The 23,420-nt window shown below is 39.5% G+C and overlaps 1 long non-coding RNA gene across 2 annotated transcripts in view; it reads left to right on the forward strand.

Annotated features, from left to right (window-relative positions):
- Window positions 1–23,395, forward strand: part of LOC109302645 — a 42,555-nt gene extending 19,160 nt beyond the window's left edge. The window contains exons 3-4 of one of the 2 annotated variants that reach the window (XR_002098881.1): window positions 4,558–4,612; window positions 23,068–23,395. This is a non-coding gene — a long non-coding RNA (uncharacterized LOC109302645). Of the gene's footprint in view, window positions 1–4,557; window positions 5,010–23,067 lie in introns of those variants that run through there. The other variant, XR_002098879.1, reaches the window with a different exon arrangement.
- The last annotated feature ends 25 nt before the right edge of the window (window positions 23,396–23,420 follow it).

Consider the following 23,420-nt stretch of genomic DNA (forward strand, 5'->3'; position numbering starts at 1 on the left):
TTTAATTAAAAAAAAAAAAAAAAAAGTTTATTCGTTTTGACAAGCCTAAGCACTATGACTGTGTTATGCTACTAACATGTCATAACATAAAATAGTCCCTGCAATTAGTTTTATGGTATGATGGCTGTGGAAGAGGCTGCTTAGTGTTGGGTTTTTTTGGTTTGTTTTTTTATTTTTTGTGGGGGGGTGAGGGGTGACCATTTGAATTTCAGCTGAAATGCTCCTTTAAAACTATCCATCTTTTTGATGGATATTCCTTTGGTTTTGAGAGAGAAGCGAGCCAAGGTACACCACTCCATATATCCAAAGCTAGACATTTTTAGAACAGAACTCACAGTCTTTAAGTACACAGAGTGCTCTTCCTTTCACTGAAATGCCATTACACTGAGTGGATAGAATGGATTCAGAGAGATGCTGTTCTGTGCCATTTCCAGCAGCTCCTGACTATACTGCTGGTCCCGTTTTGCAGGTCAGGAAAATAACTCCACTAGGACTCTATGACGTCAGTGCAGTAAACCTTCACAGTACTGTTAGCTGTTCCTTGTTAGGTATTATAACTCTGCTGGGACTTGAGCCTGATGCAAAATATGTGGCTTCTAATACTTGTAACGATTTGTTCCATTGAGTTGCATCTTTTTACATTTGCTGACATCTCTGAAGGCAAAATTAAAAAGAAACTTTCCAGCTTCCTTAAGTGTTTTCTTTTTTTCCCTTCTAGCTTTCTTCCCTTCTTTTCCTTTATTTAACGAGAAGGGAAAAGATAAAACTTTAGGCAAATTAACCAGTTCCATTTCCTTGCTTTGGATTACAAGGGAGTCATTTCTTCTACATATGATCAGACAGATTTAATTTCTGCTGTAAATGTGGCAGGTCCTTTGGAATCGCTGTTCATTTAATTATGAGCATTTTTCTGAAAGAGGATTCTCTTTTCCTATAAAGAAAACTAGTTTCCACATGCAGTCCTTGGATACTGTTTATCCTGTATGTTATATGAAGAACAATCTGTCTTGGTCTAAGAACAATCTCTCAATATTATTTTGTGGAAGGGGTTTGGAAGATTGACTGAAGCCTTTCCAATACAAGCTTTGGATGGGAGGACTAGTTTTCTTTCTCAGTAATTCTGAATATAATGAGCCCTTAATGTTTGCTATTGTTGCTAAGAGATTTAAATTGCATGCAGACCAACCAGGTGCCAAACTCATCTCTGGTTTAACTCTATTGCCACTGATAGAAACAAACCAGGGAAGAATTTAGCCCTGAGTATCCATTTTTGTAGCTCAACATCTGTCTTGGGTTGGTGCTATTAGAGACTACTGGAAACTGAGTCTGGAGCAAAGATGGGGAAAACACAATTCTACCCTGAGATGCTTTTCTGAGATTTCAAAACTTTTTCAGGATGAAACTAAGACATTTTTAAATTTTCTTTGAGAAAATAATAGAAAAGGGCAGAATGGCCCAAGCTTAGGACATTCACTTGGGATGAGAAGCCAATGGCAAGATAGAGAAATTACAATGGGCTTACTACTAGCATTTTAACTGAACTGCATTTGGTAGAGGGACTCTTCATAGAACTCTGCCCAGAAATCTCATCAGCAGGACACCACTGACTATGCAGTTCTCCAGTAAGATATTGTGTTAGAGGCATTATATCACCAGAATCAAAGTTTATTGGATGTGGCTATCGCACCATTTTAAATAGCTCTTTAAAGCTGCCTATTTCAAAATTAACTCTTTTATGAATGTCAAATGTAATTGTCCCCAGTACCACAGCCCCACACTGGGGACTGTGAATCTTAATTTTTCCCTGCAATTACTGTATATTTGAATAACTCCAAGTCTCATATTCTTGCTAATTTAGTAATCTGAAATGTTTGTGCATCTACAATCTTGATGATCACTTTCCTAAGGAGAGCTCCCTAAACAACAAACCTGTAGTGTGCTACTATAAGGCATTTACTGTGTATATACGCTGTATATATAGTTATATATAGTATTTTGTGCTATTCTTTTCTACAACTACCTTTCTTGTTATGGGACCGTACTCATCTATACATTATATCATACTCCAAATGCTATCATTTTGGCCTGAAAAGAGGGTCAACTTGTGCTTCTGCTGATATGGATTTTTCCACATAAACTGACCTTGTGCAGCATTTCTACTTAGTGAATTATAATCAGTAGAGAGAGCCAGACTTGTACAAATCTCAGCGGCCTCATTTTATTATGTGCACTTTAAGGATAGACTATTAAGGAGGAATGTTGCTTGGATAGTGGTTAAAAATGACACTGGCAGACAAAGCACAATGAAATTGCACAGTTTGTATCACAATGTGAAAATGTCACTAGTTGCTAAAGCATGTGGAGCTAGTATTGTCCTTTCCATTTACACATTTACGTGTCACAGATATAACTATATAGGTAATTGTGCCACCTCATATTGCACTGTTCACAGCATTTATATGTAGCATATGGTAGCAATACCATTGCTGTAGCTGAGTTTCATCAATGTTTAGACATAAGTCAGAAATCTGTACTTCATCCATAAAAGTTAGTTCTAAGTTAGTCTTTGTTCAGAAGGGGGGGAATCCTTAATTTAAATAAAAATGCATGTATAAATATGTATACCTGTATTGACATCAACATGATGGCTAAGTGCCCTCTATCAAATATCTATTACATTTTTAATATTTTATATAGTAGTCCACTTTGTCAGGATGGAAACACAGAGACACAAGTAGATAGAGGTTAGGGAAAAGGAACAAGAAAAGGAAATGTTTATACAAACCAATCAGTGTCATCATAGGGAGCAAGTCAGAAGTGAGATTAGATTTTAAGAGAGTCTTGAAAGTGGGGAGGAGGATATGTGCCCAACCGATTATTTCAAGGAATTTGAAGAAGGAAGAGAAGGTCTTTAGTTAAAGATGTCCACAGTCATAAAATGCATGAGAAGCATGATCCATACCATGCTGCCTCTATGCTATTTTATAGCATGCTCAAGTGTGTCCCACTTTGATATACATCCTTTGGACACCATATGGCATATTTTTAACTGGAGCTGCCTGGAAGCAAAGCAGAAGTCATAGGGATATAAAAATGTCTCCTATTTTGTCATTCTCAAATTAAAACTGCCACTATGTTGTAAACTCTCACTGTCCCTGATCCCCATGCGTTAGACATTGCATCAAGTATTGTACATTGCAGCTTGCACTGGCCAGAGACCTCTGGGATATTTTAAAGCAAGGGTGAGATTTAAGGATGGATATCTTTCTTCTCTTAGTAGAAGTCAGGTTCTCACCATTATTTTATTACAGTTTTTTTGTATTTAATATACAAGGATTTGACAAAGTACTACAGTATAATCATCTAATAATACCCATTTTATCCCATAAAATTATTATATCCAGTCTTAAAATGTTAAATATGTCACTGTTAGGGTAGAGGAACATAACATTCAGTTTATAATATTAAAACTAAAAAATGACACAATATTATCAATCACATTCCTTGGTAATATTAAACTTTCCTCATTTTTCTTTAATTTTGCATTTTTAGTGTAACAAATTGAGATTAAAGCAGCAGCCTCATGCTCAAGGTCTCATGGCAGTGAGTGGCAGTAAAGTTACAAGTAAAGTGATAAGAAAACAAATCACACAAAAATCTAATATTTAATAAAATTTCAGACAGATTACAGAGATTTAAGACTCTGTACTGTAATCGGCATTGGATCAGTGCAGACATTGCAGTAATTATGGAGGGAATGCTTTAGTCTCTTTGAAATAAATGCAGATCATCACCAAAAAGCTTGAAATATGCTTGAATAGTTGTTATAAAATTGAGATTTCTTTTCTGAAGGGTTTTTATTTCACTCCTAGTAGCCTTTTGTGAACTCTCTAAATATTTTTTTTTTAACCGATAAAAGACTGACAATCTTGAGGTTTCCCCCCACCTTTGATGCTGATATTTTAATGAATTTAAACATGAGCTTTTGCAATTCTTGAACGATAAAAAAGTGAAACTTCCAAAATTATTTTCCTATACAGGCTAGAAAATGCCTTAGTATGTCCCTATCTACTCCATTGTGCTTTTCTTTATAAGAACCACTCAATTACAAGACACATTTTTATTCAGCTAATAAACTAGGAAATCTTTTTTTTTTCCACATGTTCACCTAGCAACAAACTGATGGCCAAGTTATACACTCTGCCAAAAAAAAAAAAGTTACAGTTGAGTTAACTGGGTTCCCTCTTTGCATATAATGTACATATCAATTACTTAGTGATGCATTATAGGCATAATCTAATTCCACATGTCAAACTTTTCAACCCAATTTATAAATTCAGCTGCATCAGCCTCTGCATCATTTACACCAAGTAATTTTTAGCTTCTCTAGAACTCAGCTTCTCTGAAGACCTAGATAGATTTATTGTATGTGTTGCACACTGGGACCTAGTTTGCTCCGTGAGCAAAATGAATGCATTGAGTTCCAGAGAGTAGAACTAGATATTGTGTATTGTATTGTGTATGCAGAACCTTTTTTATTTCTGTTTTTTCCAATAGAGCTATCAAGTCTTGAATATGCCAGCATGCCTTGCATGTGCAGTCACATTCTGAGGTATGTCTTTGAACTCTTCAGTGGTACTTTGCATTTCTTTGAGACCTTTTATGGGGAAGAAGTGGACTAAAATGCTGTGAGGTTGTCTCATTATTTCTCTTCTATTAAAGAAAAGAGTTAGTTCTGGTTAGACAGGGAGACCTCCGTTACATAGTATATTCAGCATCTACTGTGGATTGCTCCATACTGTTGTTTGCAGACAGCATGGGGTATAGCTTAGCAATTTAAAATAGCCAAGGCAATACTTCTGTACATCTCCTTTGAATAAAGAAATGATCACCATTACTAACCATTACTTTGAAAACAGGTTAACTTGGTTTCTAACTGATAGTTCACCTTCCATCTTTCATCTCCCCCCTGCTTTATACTAGATTTCTGAAATATATATTTCAGAAATGCATATGCATATATACCTATATATATAGATTTATACACGCATGCATAAATATATATTTATGAAACCTAGTATACAGAAAGGGGAAGATGCAAAGCAACTGCTGGCAGCAAAGGATAATAATCCATAACAAGCAAAATTAGAACCATGTTCTAAAGTCCAAACTAAGCCAGCTCCCATGTTTTGGCAATTGCTCCTGCAATATTTTACTTGAGTAAAGTTCACAGGTATGATTCCATGTGTGGGGTCATGTGTGTAAATATGACAGAATCTGGCCCTTTATGCTTTTCAATAAGAAAACCATTTTCAGTACCCTCAGAGATGCAACACTTACGTCACACTGCTGGTTGCCTCAATAACATCCAAGTGTGTCATGAAGTGGACGGACATAAATTTAAGTTATTTAAGGAGGGATTCCACAAAGGACCGTTCATTTTGCCTTAACAAGCCAGTAAAAGTTTGCAGCACAAGGGTCTTTACAAAGATGTAATAATATATATTTTTTAGGATTTCTTTAAATTGAACTTATAGCTTAGTAGTTTTCACTTCTGTGTGTGTAAGAGAAGAGGAGGAGGAGCAAGGAAAGTATACACATTTTGATTTTTTTGTTTATAATAAGTTGCATTATTATTTTCTATAATTGTGGTTACAACACTTTGCTTAGCAACTGTGTTCATTTTTAAGTGTAGTGGGGGATCTGAGTTTACTGTCTTGGATAATTCTTTGCAATAACATACATAAAGCATAATGCAGTAATCAAATTTAGTTTTTATAATCTATTTTGCACATGTCCTTTTGACAAGAACATTCCGTAAGCAGATGCCTTTTTAAACTACTTAGGGCACAGTCTCTGACAGAGATTACTTTATAACCTGAAGTAAAAGTATTGGTATAAAATGTAAGATTGTATACATGGGATTTCATCCAGAGTCTTCAGCCAAAAGAAATAGTGAACCAAAGCTAAATCATCATAATGAGTTAAGTATTGTGTGTGGTTTTGTTATTTTAAGCAAATGCATTCATATTTATTTCTGAAACTATCAAGGCTTGATCAAGCAAATATTTCAGCAAAAGCAAAAAATATATACATATGTTCATAAAACATATGCAGGATTACTTTTCTCCATGGCAAAACAGTTTGGAATAATTGTCCAATGAAAGAACAAATCTTTTTTTGAATTAAATGCATTTTTCAGGCCTCAGCCATATAAGGAACCCTATATAGTGTATAAAATAATAAACTGTCTTTCCTCCTTAACTGTAATGCTCAGTCAACTTTATCAAATCTATATATTGTACAGAATTAGTCACTTTCATTTGGAAGCAGGGCTAGAAAGAATTATACTTACATGTGTAAGGAAAATATTTGAATGAGTTCCAGTTCAAATGGGGGGAAAAAGAGAAATGGTACACATCAACTTGCGCTGATGGGGTGCCAAAACAGGGGCTTTCTACAGGCACAAATAGAACTGCCTCTCTTCTTATATTCCACTCCAAATGTTGTTGGTACAGGACATAAATAACTACTGCACTCCATCCATAAAAATGCTCCCTCCTGTATGTCAAACACCTTCCAAACAGTTTGTCTTAGAGTTTTAAAACATCCATTGCTTTTCTCTTTCTCCTACCCCCCAAAACATCTAGATTTTAAGTAGTATGATAGAGGAGAGGAAATGTTCTGTAGGCATTTAAGTCTTGTTATTGTTTTCTCTTACACAGTGGTTAGAATTTCACTTATGTCATTAATGCAATGAAATAATATAGCTTGTATGTTGTTTATTTGCTCAAGTTAGTAGGTATATGCACTTGACAGTAGGATTTGAGGCTGGCTAGAGAGAGCTGTGATGGGTCCAAGACCCACTAAAATTATTATTATTTTTACATCTTTCAGTTCTAATCCATGCAGCAGTCAACGTAAAATCTGAATATAGGAGTGAGGCTTTCCTTTTGAGGTCTTCCAATTCCCAGGATAGCTGAACAAGTTCTATTACTGGAATAATTTAGAACAGCCACATATGCTGACTTGGAATGGCACCCAGAGGGCTGTTTCGTCAGTCATGCATTACTGGAGTGCATCTTGCTCAGACTGTGCCTCTCATCTCTTTGAAATGTCACCCATTGATTCACATACTAGTCCCATGCTTGTTGAGGGTGCTTTTGCATCAGGCTAATCCTTTTTTGGTGCCTTTCTGGAGCAATACAAGGATGCACTATTATAGGCTAAAATCTGGGTTTTAGTCTTCAACAAACAAGTTAGATTCTGCAATGGTTCTGTTCATGATCTGTCTTAGACATGTTAAGTTAATAGGCCAGTGTTGAAGAGTTTCTGGCCGAGGAGACTTTGTCCATAGGTAATAAATGTAGGAATTAATACATTTTCAGTGTATGCTGCAATAAGACTTCACTTACAGAGGAACACTACTGGACACTGTATTTTACCAATGTCAATCTTTACTTCCCAGTGCAACACAAATACTGCTTAGGTAATTAAAAATAAGAATCTATTTTTGAGTTAAAGGAGAGGGGGGTTTTTGTTTATTTGTTTTTAATTATTCCTGACTTGTCTCTGAGAAAACTAAATTGGATACAGTTGCATACAGCCACAGCCTTCTTTTTCCAACTCTGGGCAAAGGGCTTATTGTGGTGCTGATTTCACCACTTTGAAAAAGTAAGGATCTAGATTCTTAGGGATGATGGTATCCATTTTATTATTATAGGCAGAAGCACAATATGCCTTTTCTCAGCATCTGGAAATTTAGACACCGACTAAAAATGGCATTATTGTGTCTTTCATGGAATGTTCTGTGAGCAGAGAGAGATATTAGTGACGGAGATAAATTAAAAGTGATTTTTCAGATGTTTTTCATTTCTGTTAGCTTTTAAAAGTTAATATTATTATGATATCTTAGTGGTAAACTACAAAATCAAATAAAAAATGAATCATTTGAGATCCCAACTGTTATGGAATACATATGTGTATTCCACTGACAAATGTATTTGCAAGGCAAAATAACATATCTAACAATCACCTTCCACTTCATTCCCTTGTGTGACACTCTTTTCTGTAGTAAAGTCTGCACAATTACTGTAGTGAGCGCTATGCAGGTAACTAACCAGATTTTAGTTGTGTGTCTGTGCACCTTTGGTCCCCTTTTCCTTACTACCAACTTAATTTCAGATTTTATCTAAGCTTGACTTTAGCTTTGCATGCTGGGGACCTATAATTTAATTTGGATGTCGGGCTCTGGGCACAGCTATGTTATAAAATACCATACTTTGTTGCATATAACATGCTCCAATACGTACCTTGTTTTTGAAAAGAAGAATGAAGAAAAAAAGTTGTTTTTCCAAAGTTATGGCTGCATAAAGCAGGGAAAGACCCTTCAGTTGAGTCACCCTCTCTTTCCCATTTAACTGAAGCTAAAACCCTATCTGTTGCTGAAGACTAGTCTCCATGAGTACATTTATGATTTTGAAAAGAACAAAGGAATCTCCAAAGCAGTGAAATAGGAAGCTATCAGACAGAAAAACATCCCTAAGAAAGGGCTTGATTAGTGGAATATAAAGATCACTAAAAAGGAGAGAAAAATCATTAATACCTCCAGAGTGAAGAACAATGAGCCATTAAGCCTAACTGACTCCCTCAGCTGCTTAAATAGTAATGCAACAGTTGTTGTACAGTGGTACAGGAATTGAAGCAGTGTGAGCCTGTGTGGGTCAGACAATCTTAAGAGAGACTTCTTGGGGAGCTGGTTTATGTATGAGAGAAAATACAGCAGTACTTGGTGTATTAAAAGTATATATAGTTTGACAATAGTGCCTTGAGGTCTCACAGTATAAGCTACTGCATAAATATATAGTACCTACCTCAAACTGCTGGGGTTAGATCCAGAAAGTCATTTGAATGCCTCCCTTCACCTAAATGCCTTTTGGTGACCAGGTAAGGTAAGATGGGGTGATCAGGGCATCAGCCCTGGATGCGGAGTTGGGGAGTGGTCTGCAAAAATAGCAGCTGTTGTACTTCTGGCCCAGCTGCCGCCACTGCAGCCAGCAGCCCAGCCATTGATGCTGGTGCATGTCCTGCCATTCTCCAAGGTGCAGAAGTGCCGAGGTAAACCTCTGGGATCTGGCATAAGACATAAGTAAAGTAGATTGCCAAAGCTCAAACAGAGGGTTTAGTGACAGAGCCAGGAACCGGAACTTTTTTTCCGGAGACCCAGTTGGCCCTGTGTCTGTTGGTGCACTCTGCTTTTCATCAAACTCCTGTGTTTAAAATGCTGTTTTCATTGTTGCAATTGATTATATCAATTCACAACCACCTAAGACAGCCCAGGGTGTAATATTTTAATGTTCTGTGCAGCAGGAAACATTGAGGATCTTTTGCAGCCTAACAGACTGTGGTAGGCCTCAGGTATCATGGCTGTGCGACAGATTGACTAATTGAAAGCAGGCTCGCTAAATTAAAAATCCCTCCTGTTTAGCCAGGGATTGTGGAGCAGTTCTAAGCAAAGGGGAGCCCACACGAATATGTTCCCATCCTTTTTGCAGCTGGCTGTCTCCTTTGCTGGCCGATGATACTACAGGACGTGCTTCAAACAGCAGCTACAGAAGAGAGACAATTTTCTTTATTAAAGGGTCCCTCCATTCCCTTTTTTGCTGTGTGTGGTTCACCTCAGAAGGAAATCCAGCATCAGGGTGGGGTACACTCATGGCTTCTCTTAGGAATATGAGAATTCAGCAATCACAGAAACATTAATTGACTGTTCCTGAGCATGTAAAGGGAGTCTCATCCCAAAGATGTCTGTCAGAGAAGCCCCAGTTGTATTTTTAAAATGAATTATGGCTTCCATGTTTAGGTAGCTCTTGTGCAGACTCTATAGACCAGCCAGGCAATAAAGAGCAATACAAATCTGACCTGTCCTATACCTGTGAGGCATCCACTAAATTCTTTTTTGTCCTTTGCTTGTGTGCATATTTCTGTTAGAATAACAGAATTAAAACCTCAAGATAATCAAAACCAAAATCCAGTCCTGCTGAACATCAGGATGGGTGGAAAACGATCCAGAACTGAATCTAGAGGCAGATCTGAATTTTAAGGCCTGTTCCAACTTCAAAACCTCAGAACTTAAAACCCCACAAACTTCAGGAAGTCTTGAAAAACAATAATGGATCCTAATTTTATAGATCAGATCCTATAAAAGTGTGTAGTGTTGTTTTTACAGTAAAAGTTGACCAAAGCTGTATTCAATTTAATTTTTTTTAACTTAGTGGAGAATATTTGATTCAGATGCAGATACTAGCAGAAGCTAAATGAGACTGGAAATGCAGTCAACACATCATAATAACTATTCTGGGTGACCTAGGCCTAAAATGCAATGCCTCCTAGTGACTGGTGTTCCTTTCGATTCTGACCTTACCCATCATGGTAAATAAGAGGCAGACCATTCTTCCCATGAATTAATCAACTTTCATCTTAAACATACACATCATTTCCAAAGAGACATGCACATGATTTCCAAAGTCTTTTCATTCTAAACCAAACAATCGCTATGATGAGTTTGCTTTTGAAATATATCTGAAACATCTGGTTAATTGGCTAAAAGAAAACAAGTTGGTTTTTTTTTTTTTTAAATGTGGTGTATACTTTCTGTACCATTTCTACCCTTGCAAAGCTCAACATACACCAGTTTGAGAAGCTAATTTCCTCTCCTCAGAAAGGGGAGCAGCAGATTATGCACTGACTTCAATGTGAATTACCAGCAGATGTTCTGTACCTATTCTGTGGGTATACAGAAGAGTCCACTCTTTAAGATTGTCGGGTATTTCTACCATGGACGCTAAAATTCAAATCTACCATAAAACAACTGAATAAAGGTAATGGGGGGAAGGGAGGCAGTTCTGAACTCAGCCAGATCTGTAGTCAAACTTTCTCCTTATTTGCATGATTTAAATTCCACATTTCATTTCAACCACTCTCTTTTGGGCATGTAGCATATTCTCTATGGTCTTTGTCATGTGCTGTGAACATTCTTCCAGGTTAAAAACTGTTTCCTTGAAATACATAAGAAACTATGATAAAAGCCCCAAGCACCTCTGGGAAATCTGCTTAATATCACTTAACATCTTCTTCCTACCAAGTTAAATCAATTAAATCAACCAATCAGTCATAATAAGGGTCAGTCATGCTGTTTCTGTTATAGGAACAATGTAATTTGGCTTAATTTCCAAAATCCAACAAAAAATAACGTATATTGATTCTGCAATGCAAATGAATGATGTTTCTGTGTTATCAGAGATCAAAACGTACATGATTGGTGATATCTTTTAGCATGTGCTGATGCAATAATTCAATAAGGTCTTGCAACTTCCAGTAAAATTTCACTATTTGGATCCCTGCAGAAGCCATTAAATCAAAGCTGCAGCAGGCACAGATATTCCCTTGATTGAGAAAAATATAAAACAGGATCACAGTGCTGAAGGTAGTTCATATAAGTGGTGTCTGTTAATTGTATCAGAGACTGCCTTCTGTTTGTGCTCCAATTATGAGCCCAGCTATAACATGACAAACAAATATAGTTTAATGCACCCTACTTTGAATTCAGAGTTCATATGTATTCCAGACAAAAGGCCAAACACATTTACAACACTTCATGCATTTCTATAGAGGAACATTTTTTTCTGAAGGATATGTAAATACTGCACTAATCAGAGGTTCTGGAATTCCAAATGCCACAAAAGGTTATGACCTGAAGCCCTGCTAATAGATGACTGAGGGCGTAGACTAAGTAGTTCTGAATGACAGCAACCACAGGGTGTTTTGCATGAAAAGTAACCTCTAATAAATGACCTCTGCTTTTTTCTTTTCAAATCTATGACAGTAATGAATATGAAAGGGGGAGCATCATACACATGAAGTGTTATTTACACCTAAACAGAGGAAAAATGGAATCTAGTGTGCAATGGGTGATGGTTGCAATGCAGATACAAAAAAGTAATGGGTTCTTTTTAACATTTTAGCAAATAGTGCACTACTGTTCACTTCATTGTTGACCCATAGCTAAAACCCCCTACAAGATAAAGTAGAATAAATATCTGTACAAAGAAGTAAAATTATTAAAATGAATGCTTTAAAAATGGTTGGGATACAGGCTTTATATGGAATCTCTTGGAATGCTGATAGAAGCAACCATGTGTAGGCTAGTTTGCAACCTTTAATGAGGCTGCGTCTTCAGTGGGATAAGGAATGTGAGACTGTTTTTAGCAGCATAGGATTTCTGCTAATAGATATTTTGCAAGATTATCCATAGATTTTTGCAAGAAATGATCTGTTATACTCCCATAACAAACCAGAATCAGAGCTGAGTTCTACATCAGTGGATTTCATTTGAACAATTCTGCTCTAGCTGTGTGAAAAACCTTTATTTCTGGGTCAGTGGAGAGATTAGAGAGAAAAGAAAAATTATTAGTGGGTTACCCTGATCAGTCTCTAGCGCTTTTTTCCAGCCCCCTCTTGCTTTAAACCAGGCTGTTCAACTGGCAGGTTATAGGCTGCTTGTGGCCCGCAAGAGGCTAAACCTGCAGCCTGCGTGCTACTGTCCCTGAGCCCCCTCTTGTTTTGATGCATCAAACTCTGAACTCCCTCTCCCTCTCTGGCTTCTGTTTTGTGTCCCCACTCCTGCAGGCAGGAAAGCAAGCTAGGGGGGACCCTGGGCTGTCCAGGCTGCATGCATGGTTGGGGGAGCTGTCCTTGCAGTGCGTGTAATAGGGGAGCCAGCTTCCTGCTCAGCACGCAGCAGCAGAGAAGGGAGCTGCCTGTGCAGTGGGCCTGGTTGGAAGCAGGGTGAGGCTGCATGCATGGCAGTGGGGAACTGGGCTGCCTGCATGGTAGATGGGGGATCACTTGCAGGGCAAATGCCCTGAGCAGTGTGCAGCCCCATGGTCTGCAGCATGTGTGGCATGTGGCCCCTGATTGCTGCGAAGTTGGAGAGCCTTGCTTTAAACAATTTGTGAAATATATTTTAGTGCATACTGGTCAAACGTTTCACTGCATGGAAGGAGGGCAGAGTTGTGTGCAGTGCTTTTCGCTATGGGTATTGGAGAAAGACAAAGCTCAGGGACACTGTAGAGTCAGGAATCTGATATTTTGGGGTTCTCAAAGATATTCAAGTGCCTACAGATGCAAATAGGTGCATAACTGCCATTGATTTATGTCTGGCCCTATAGAGCTCCACAGATCTAGCCAAAAAATACTGTTGTACATAGTGCTCTGAGCAGTGACAAGTCATGGCCAACAAAGCAATTGTCATGCAGCTTGCCTCCAAATTCTTCTGCCTCTCCTATGTGAAGCCTGTGTACTTAGGATATGTGTATGTATATGTGGATGCAGCATTGGGTCTATTCCCTTCTACAGCCTAGCAGACTTGCTAGTTTAGAAATTTCCCCTGATACTCAGCCTAATTCTTTTTGGCTTAATTTAATCCCATTACTACTTAGTTAGTTATTTTTTATACAGCTATTTTATTTGTAAAGGGCAGTTATGTTTACTTAGCCATGACTACCATTTACTTCTGTGACAATTTTGCCTGAGTAAGGAGTACAAAGCATGGCCTTAAAATGAATATAAAGTCTATATGAAAAATTAGAGAACTATTCTTTATTTACATATTTATGAAACACACACTCTATCATATAAAAGTTCCACTGCCTTAAACCAACCCTCCAGGGTCTGCGCTGTGCACAGGGAAACCGGATGGCTCAGAGGACTGATAAAGAGATACCTGTTTATCTGTCTATATGTCTATCTACCTATCTATCACTTTTTATATCACACTCATCACCATGGTCTCTAAACTCCTATTACATACATGGAAACTTTAATATCTAAGTATTGGTACCAGTTCAGACCTGGGCAGAAGATGCAGCCAAATTATCATTATTTTCTGAAGCTATTATGTTTGTTAGTTTTGATTTTTAGCAAGTGCTCAGAGTGGACAGGAATGAAGACAAAACCTTTTTGTTCACTGCTCGGGACATCTTGCTGAGTTTCTAGAAGTATCTAATTCAAATGAATTTTGCTTGGAAATGTATCATTAAACATTAGTGGAGTCACTCCCCTACTTACTTGTATATAATCTCATGAGCCAATTACTTTATTCCTGATGGCATGGTCCTTTGTTTTTCAGATCTTTACTTTGTGAGGATGAAGTTAGCTGTGGCTCATGAAACGTATGCATCTCTGATATAGTTAGTTTATAAGCTGAACCTTTATGCTGCCTTCTGCCTGATTTCAGACTAACATGACTATCTCTCTTTGTGAGGAGTACAGTGTGAACTTTGAAATCAAATCAGAAGTATAGTTTTCAAAATAATTTAAAAATTGGTATTTATTTCAGTCTCATATATGTATTTATTTGATTTTGTTTTTCAGGACATATCTTGTGTTTGTCTCACTGCTACCACTAGTCCACTATCAATTTATTGTATTCTTTTATTGACTTTTGCAAGCAAGCTCTTTATGTCTTGTTGTTCTCTGTGTGCACAGTACCTGGAACAACAAATGCCCAATGGCCCTACAAATAATTATTGTTAATAGTTAACAAATAATAAGACTACCAAAATGTTTCACTCAAAGGATGTTTGTGTTACAGCCTCTTTGCTGTATTAAGTAGGCTTGATTCCTTGGCAATATTAGTGCCTGCAATGATCCTATTTGCACTTGCAAACATGTCTTTGTATCTTTATCTGTTCCATGAAGAATCATGTTGTCACTTTTTCTCCTTTACTGCTCTAGGATGTCTCAGGGCATTTGTACACATGCTTGCACTGCAACACTGGGTGCTTTTAAAAGCGCCTGGCGCAGTGGTGCATACTTTTATATAAACGGTGAAATGCGTGTTAGCGCTGAGAAAATGACACTGGCATGCCATTGAACTAAAACACATCAAAGGTAATTTAGTTCAAAAGTACACCACCACCATTTTCTGCATGCTGATGTATATTTTGCCACTTAGACAACTGCATGCAGTACAGCGCAGTGTGCATTAGCTCATGTGCGGAGCAGACTCAGTTTAATCGAGTCTCCTCCTATGCGCCAGGTCTCCAGCACGTTGCAGCATGAAAATGTATGTGTATAAATGCCCCCACATATTTTAAATGCATCTCAATTAGTTTGATAGCTATACCTGTCACTTTTATCAGATGTAATTGTAGCTTTACATTTCATACTTTCCCACGCTGAATGGCCTAGAAAAGTATTCAGTGATGTATTTGGTAGCCAGATTGGTCTGAGACAAAAAAGAAATGCAAAACTCTAGAACACTTGGTTCAGAAATTATACCTTTTATTAGACCAACTAAGAAATCACAAAAAAAAAAAAAATTTCTCAAGCTTTCGGGCAAAGGCATTGGCAACCAGTATAAAGTAGAAAGGACTTCAGGTTCCTCTGTATGGGGCCAGGTTCCCCTCTTCTTGCATTAAGACAGTTTAAATTTTATCCCTTTCTTTGGGTAATTTAAGGCACAGAATGTGTGAGTAAATTGCCCAAGATTGTGAGCCTGCAGTAAGTGTAAGAACAAAACCAAAATACCTTTACTCTTGTTTCTTTAACATCAGAACCACTCTCTTGCCTATGATGCATTCAGTTAGAAAGGAGCAGGTTCCACCACTGGGTCGGGTGAAACAGCAATCTGTGGTCAGTCCATGAACAGAGTATAGGGACTTGCAAGAATTCCAGATTGCATTTGTTTAAATAGTGCAGAGATAAAATTGTAAATGGCAAACCAAGCTTGATTCTGTGATCTTTACTCAAAGCACTGAGCTTGTGAAATTATCTGTACATTTGCAACTGGAGGGACTAGAAAATCCAGGTTTTTTCTGACTAGATCAAACTGGAAATTTTCTGACCAAACTGTTTCCTAGGAAGTGTTAGTTGGTTAAATCTAATGTGTATCAGGGAAACATCTCTCATTTGAAGAATTTTCGTTGTATCAAAGACAAACTTCTAATTGGAATCATGGTGGGAATCCCAGACTCCCAGAGCAGTCCCATAAACGGGAAATACTAAGCTTTGGACAACTTTAAAGCTAAGCTTTTTTTCACAGCCCTTTGTTCATAATTTTATGATACTGATAGTGAGTGTATGTGACCTTTGAACCAAACTTTATATCTGTTCATTTATTCAACTGTTATATCTGTTCAAACCTAATACTTTATATCTGTCCATTTTTACTTTGTTGCCTTCCTCACTGATCATCTTATGACTAGAACTAAAATTAGTTTCCCAGTGGCAATACTCTGTGCTTTGTGAAGAGTGTGGGCCTTATTTTCAACTCCTTCACACCAGTACAATTCCACTGACTGCAAAGTGCACGCTTCTGTTTTATGCCAACGTGAGTAGAAAATCTGGCCATTTAACTTTTAACTTCTCTTTCCAGGAATCATCCTTCTATTCTTGAGTGCTTTATGTGCAAAATGAAACTCTTAAAAATCATCTCTGACTGGCCATGGCATGATTGCAGGACACTGAATGAGAGAGCACTTTGCATGTAGAAAGAGGTGATTAAAAGTTTTACTATCTATGTTAGTCTTTGGCTTTTACAATAAAGAGAGCTGTCATTGTTTTAGGATTATTTTACCTGTATCTATTCATTTTGTTTTATTATTTTTACACATTTAGATCCCACTTAGTAGTACTTGGTTCCTGACCTCTTCAACCCCTCAGATGTTTTGGGGAAAAAAAACAAAATATGTTGGCCAGAAAAATGAGCAGGGAAAAAAAGAAAGAAAGGACAGACTTGTTTGTACTAGGTCCCTGCCAAACGTTACACTTAGGATGTGATTAACCAGTTAATCATGTCTTACATTGTAACTTGGCCACACATTAAAGCATTTAATGGTGTCATAAAACAAGGAATAAGTCATAAAGTTATTCCATAAAAAATGTGTAATAACTTTGTGGCTGGTCCCTATCCCTCCGTTAATTGAACTTGTGGCCTAGTGTCCCCCCATCAGCTTATCTGGGCTCCCAGCTGTGGGGGCACACCAGGCATCCTTGAGGCTGGGAGCCCAGATCATTTGATGGGGCTCCCAAAAGTGGGAACAGATGGTGCGCCCCATGGCTAGCAGCCCAGATCATCTGATGGTGCTCCCTGCCATGGAAGCTTGCTCTTTGCTGGTGCAGGGGGAGCCTGGGATCACTATAATGGAATCTGATGCTCACTCTCACAATCACATCTCCTGCCATGCATGTGTGGCATGGTCAGGAGCACAATTGTGTGGCTCATGCATCAGATCCCTTCGTGCCTTTAGCTGCAAGTCTGTCACGGGCTATGTACTAAATCTTAACATCTGAGTCATAATCTCACCCTTCTCTTGCACTGGGGAAGAGGGAAGACACCATACCCAGAGCTGCTTTTCATGTTGAAAACGATGTCCTTACTTTGTGCAGATACAGCTAAGAAAAGTTTTTTCCTTGTGCACTTTTACATCTTCCTTGATGCCCAAGGAATCATACCCACATAAGAAACCTGATCAAATCCTACTGGTCAAGTAGGCTTCATCTCAAGATCATTCAGAGCTTAGATACTATGGTAGGAAGTGCCTCAATGATTCTTTTCCAAGTAATGTCACATAACATTAGCTCCTTAGTCTCCCAAACATTTCTGTTAGGTAGGGAATTAAGTTGTATTATCTCTGAATAAGTACACTGAGGTAGGGAGACGGTGATTTGGGCAAAATCACAGAGGGATTTGATAATGGAGCCTAGATTAGAATTTTTGGTTCTCTTGCTCGGACTGAACAAACTCAGTTCCTGGAGTCTCTCCTCATAGAGCCTGTCCTCCAGGCCCCTAAACATATGGGTGGCCCTACTTTGTACCCTTTCAAGGTTATCCACATCCCTCCTGAATTGTGGTGTCCAGAACTGAACACGGTACTCCAGCTGCGGCCTCATCAGTGCCAAATATGCCATGGGACCAAGTAGTTCAGAGCATGAATTGATGTCTCTGTAACACCAAATGTGTAAACTACTATGCAAATACTGATTATTGTTAATGATAATCCATCATATTCATAGCTTTTTTTTTTTTTGCCAAAGATGAATAAATGCTTTGAGTGTGTGTGTATTTATATGTGTTAAGCCTAGTGTAAGTTCATGAGACTTTTTCCTACTGTAACTTAAAATATATTGACAAATAATGCAGAATATTGTGTGAATAATAGCCATTTAAATTTTTTTTAATAATTATTTTCAGCTGCACTCAAGAGCCTTTGGTATTCACTTTCTGCAAATGCTAGTGAGAGAGTTTTACTTTCACAACTATTCTTGGAAGACCAGTTTGCCCCTTGCACATGATAACATTCCTAGAAAGCAAATTTTATGTTTCTTTTCTGGAAGTTTTTATTCCAATCAGAAGTATCAGTAGAAGAGTCACTTTTCAAGTTGTGCAATTGAAATACTTTCTGGTTTATAAGAACAAACACAATTGAGCAACCCATCTGGATTTTCAAATTTGGAACAGCAAAGTTAACTTGATCTGTTCAAAGACATTCACATAACAGTCCAAAAAAAGAAGTAGCAGTCATTGAACAGTAGGGCTGTGCAAAATTTCACTGAGTGTTTTGTTTCAAAGCTGTTTTGGGGCATTTTGAGGTCGAAACAGCAACATTGAAACAAAACCAAAGACTTCAAAACAGCTTTGAAACAAAATAAGGGCTTTCAAAACGTTTCGTGTTTCATAGCTGGGCTTACTTGGCTTCAGTGCCAGTCCCAGGCAGCAGCAGCAGCCTTCTCTCATCCGGCGCACAGATCTGGGGGCCTGCACCCCTGCGAGGGCTGCGGGGCTGTGCTGGACTCCTCCCAGAGGTGCAAGCCTCTGGATCTGCGCACTAGATAAGGAGGCTGCCACTGCCTCCTGGGACAGGCGGCAGCAACAATCTTCTCAGACAGCTTCCTTTCATCGGGTGCACATATCCATGGCTCTGCACCCCCATGAGGAGTCCAGCACAGCCCCGCAGCCCTCCCAGGTGTGTAGGCCCCCAGATCTGTGCGCTGGATGAGAGAAGGCTGCCGCTGCTGCCAAGTGTCAGGAGTTGTGTTTTGAATAGTTTGAGGTGCAGTTTCTCAGAAACCTCTGCGCCTATCTCCTTGAAATTTGGCAGGCTTCCTGCACTCAGAAGGGGTTACTATCACTGCAATTTTCATCCAAATCAGGCAAGAAATGACAATGTTTTAGGCACTTTCATGATTCCCTATTATAGCCTATGGGCAAAACGTCAAAATGCGTCAAAACAGTGAAACAGTTTCGACAAAACGAAATGGGACGGTGCTTTGAAATGAAACGATGAAATGAAACAGCAAAATGGATGTCATGACAAAATGATAGTGTTTCGCACAACCCTATTGAAGAGTAGATTTTACTTTCCCTGGCTCTAATGCACATTGGCCTATTTTAATGTGCATGCAAGCATCACAAAAAAACTGTGCTCTTCAGCTAATGCACATTCAAATAGGTCAATGCACATTTTTCTAGTGCCTCAAAATGGAGGTACTAGATCTAATATGCATTACCTAAAGCACATTAATTGATCATGTAGATATGCCTCCTGATACACGCAGGAATGATACACACAGAGGAATGAGAGGGAGAAATGGAGTTCTACCTCCATACCATCTCATAAGACTTACTTGGAATACACTTTCAAATCTAGGTAGATACATTTGCCTATGTTAAATCTTCTCTGGTAAGAGCTGATCCAAAGCCCATTTAAGTTTCCCATTTACTTCATGGAGCTTAATACAGGACGTAAGCAAGTCCTAACCTTTTCTTCATCAAAATCAGTGACAAAATTCTCTTTGAAATCAAAGAGGAGCAAGATGGTTACCTTTATGGTAGAAAAAAAATAAAAAATGGTTTCCTTCCTCGATATGGAAAGAAATAATTTTATCCAAATAACTCTCACTAAATAATAGATATCCACACGTTAGTTATCCAGCTGTCTTTCTTATGACATGGCAGTTCTTGGGACAACGGGAAAAGGAAAATAGTTTTTATCACATACCAGAACAGAGCTGCATATAGTCGAACCCTTTTGTAACATTCAGCACCAAAACTACTGTGTATCTCTCAATTTTCCTTGCTCCTTTCATCTGCATACACAGCTATAGTCAATTGGTTTTTCTTCAGTAATCCTTTAGCTGGAGCAAAAACTACCCATTGTACTGGGTTGTATTTGTGGGCAGATCTGGGATTTTGAAAAGGGAGGTGCATCACCAAATACAATGCAACACATTTTTCTCCAAGTAAAAAGAAGTTAGAAGCTTTATCATAGTTTTAATATCATAGTTTTCATATCATAGTTTTAATCGAGTCCAGCCCCCTGCCCCAGGCGTAGGAAGTCAGCAGGGGTCATAGGATCCCAGCAAGATAAGCATCCAAATTTGTCTTGAAGGTGTTCAAAGTGGGTGCTTGAACTGCCTCCAGTGGCAGTCTGTTCCAAACCTTGGGGGCTCAGACAGTGAAGAAGTTCTTTCGTATGTCCAGCCTGAATCGGTCGTGGCAGAGTTAGTGCCTGTTCGATCTTGTCATCTCTTGGGGCGCTCTGGTGAACACCCCTGATAAACTTATAGGTGGCCACCAGATCACCCCAGCGCTTTTCCAGGCTGAAGAGTACCATGGCTCTCAGCCTCTCATCATAAGGTCTGTTTTCCTGACCTCTGATCATGCGCGTGGCTCTCCTCTGCACCCTCTTAAGCTTCTCCACAACCTTTTTGAATTGTGGACCCCAAAAATTGGACACGGTACTCGAGCTGCGGCCTCACCAAGGCCAAGTACAAAGGGAGAATGACGTCCCGGGATTTGCTTGAGAAGCATGTGTGGATGCAACCCAGAATTTTGCTCACTTTACTAGCCGTGGCATCACATTGAAGGCTCATGTTCATTTTGTGGTCAGTCATAACCCCCAAGTCCCTTTCATCTGTAGTGCTAACCAGCGTAGCACTGCCGAGCCTATAAGCATGCTGCAGGTTTTTCCTCCCAAGGTGGAGAACCTTGCATTTTTCGGTGCTGAACACCATCAGGTTCTCATCTGTCCATTTCATGAGCCTGTCAAGATCTGCCTGGATCACTCTCCTGTCCTCAGGTGTGGATGCTTTACCCCAGAGTTTGGTGTCATCAGTAAACTTGGCCAGTCTTTTTCTAACACCAATGCCTACATCATTGATGAAGATTTTAAATGGTGTAGGCACTAGGACACAGCCTTGAGAGACCCCACTGGTGACCACGCACCAAGACGATTGGCTCCCGTCAGCCACCACCCTCTGGGTCCTACCGCGGAGCCAATTCCCCAGCCAGCAGATTGTGGTGAGGTTGAGGCTGCAGTTAGCCAGTTTAGCCAAGAGGTGATCATGGGATACCAAATTGAAGGCTTTTTTAAAGTCAAGATATACAATGTGAATCTCTTCCCCCTTGTCCAGGTGATAGGTCACCTGGTCATAAAAGGAAATGAGATTGGTCAAGCAAGACCTACCCATAACAATCCCATGCTGGGTATCCCTCAGGATATTGCCTTCAGCTAGTCTGTTAAGGATGGCCTCTTTGATGATCTTTTCCAAGACCTTCCCCAGGACAGAGGTCAGGCTGATGGGCCTGTAGTTTGCTGGATCTACTTTCCTCCCTTTCTTGAAGATAGGCACGACATTGGCTCTCTTCCAATCTTTGGGCACTTCACCAGAGCGCTAAGAGCTCTCAAAAATCTGTGCCAGGGGCTGAGCTATGATGCTTGCCAGCTCCTTGAGTACCCTTGGGTATAACCCGTCGGGGCCAGCTGACTTGAAGGTATGCAGCCTGTCAAGGTGTTCCTTCATGAGGTCAGCTTCAATGGAGGGCAAGGAATCTCCCTCACCCAGGCCACACTGACCCACAGTGGGCAGGGGCATCCCATGGGACTGGTGAAAAACTGACGCAAAGTACCCATTTAGCAAGTTCACTTTTTCCTGGGCATCGGTTGTCAGCTGCCCCATCTGAGCAGGGGTCCAATGTTGCCTTTGCTTTTTCTCCAGCTCCCCACATATCTAAAGAAGGACTTTTTATTGTCATTGATATTTGTAGCTAGCTGGAGTTCCATCGCAGCCTTGGCTTTCCTGGTTTGCTCTCTGCAGGTCCAGACCAGAGCAGAGTACTCCTCCTTGGTGGTGGTTCCAGTCCTCCATCCTTAGTAGGTCTTCCTTTTAAGATGCAGGAAGTCCGCCAGTTCCCTGGAGAGCCAAGGGGGCTGCTGTGCCTTTCTGCTGCCTTTTCTCCAAGATGGACTTTGCTTGCGCATCCAGGATTGCTCCCTTGAGGAGCAACCACTTGTCCTGAACTCCCCTCTCCTTTGGGTTGTGGCCCTTTAGGGCCTCTCTGACAAGCTGCCTTAGCTTGTCAGAATCAGCTTTCCTGAAGTCGAGGATTTCTGTATTACTGACTGACTTGCCAGATTTCCGGCAGATGGTGAAGGTGATCAGCTCATGGTCACTGTCACCCAGCTTCCCTTCGACCGTTAGGTCACTGATTAGGTCATCCCCGGTTGCCAGTACGAGGTCAAGCAGCGCTTTGCCTCTTGTCGGCCCGTAGACTTCCTGCATCAGATAGAGGTCATCCATGCACGAGAGAAAGCTTTGCGACCACTCAGATTTGGCTGAGCACTCCTCCCACAAAATGGCTGGGTAGTTAAAGTCCCCCATGACTTTAACTACCCAGAAGGAAGTGGACAATGGCTCTCAGGAAGAGCTGCGGGGCATGTTGCATCCACTGACACTAGTATTCTGGATATGCATCTACAGAAGCATTTTAAAAATGTAAGTAAATATTTTAGTAGGTTGGTAATGTCAGGATAGTTGAGATACTACTTGCTTATCAACCTATTTTTTAAAGTGCTTTAACATTGACATGCATACCTGAATTGTCTTGAAATTGCTATGACTCATGGGAATAGGGATAGAGAGAGTCATTTCAGCAGGAGGTTCCTGAATATATCCCCTCTTGGTAAATCACATTAAAACATCATGGTTTATATGTTTTTGCAGGCACATCTGCAGCCCTGATCCTCCCCACATTTGTGTGACCACATGGAACTGATCTCTGACAATCTCCAGCCCCTGTGGGGAAGTAATATTTAAAAACTATATGTTCAGAGTAAATACTGGTTCTATAATATAGCTGTAAGCATATGGAGGAGCAAGAGAGAATCATTTGTGCCTGGGTGGCAAGAGTGGTGCTCTGTTGAAAATCAGAATGTTTTCTGTCAGCCGGACTTTAGAGCAGTGGTTTTCAACCTGTGGGCTGTGGACCTTGGGGGTCTGCGGACTGTCTAAGGTGTTCATGAAAAATGACTATGATCAATCAAAAGTATATGAATACCTACATTTACAGTTCAAAG

The sequence above is a fragment of the Gavialis gangeticus genome, unplaced genomic scaffold (assembly GCF_001723915.1).
Source record: "Gavialis gangeticus isolate Ggan-Ray unplaced genomic scaffold, GavGan_comp1, whole genome shotgun sequence".
Lineage (NCBI taxonomy): Eukaryota > Metazoa > Chordata > Crocodylia > Gavialidae > Gavialis > Gavialis gangeticus.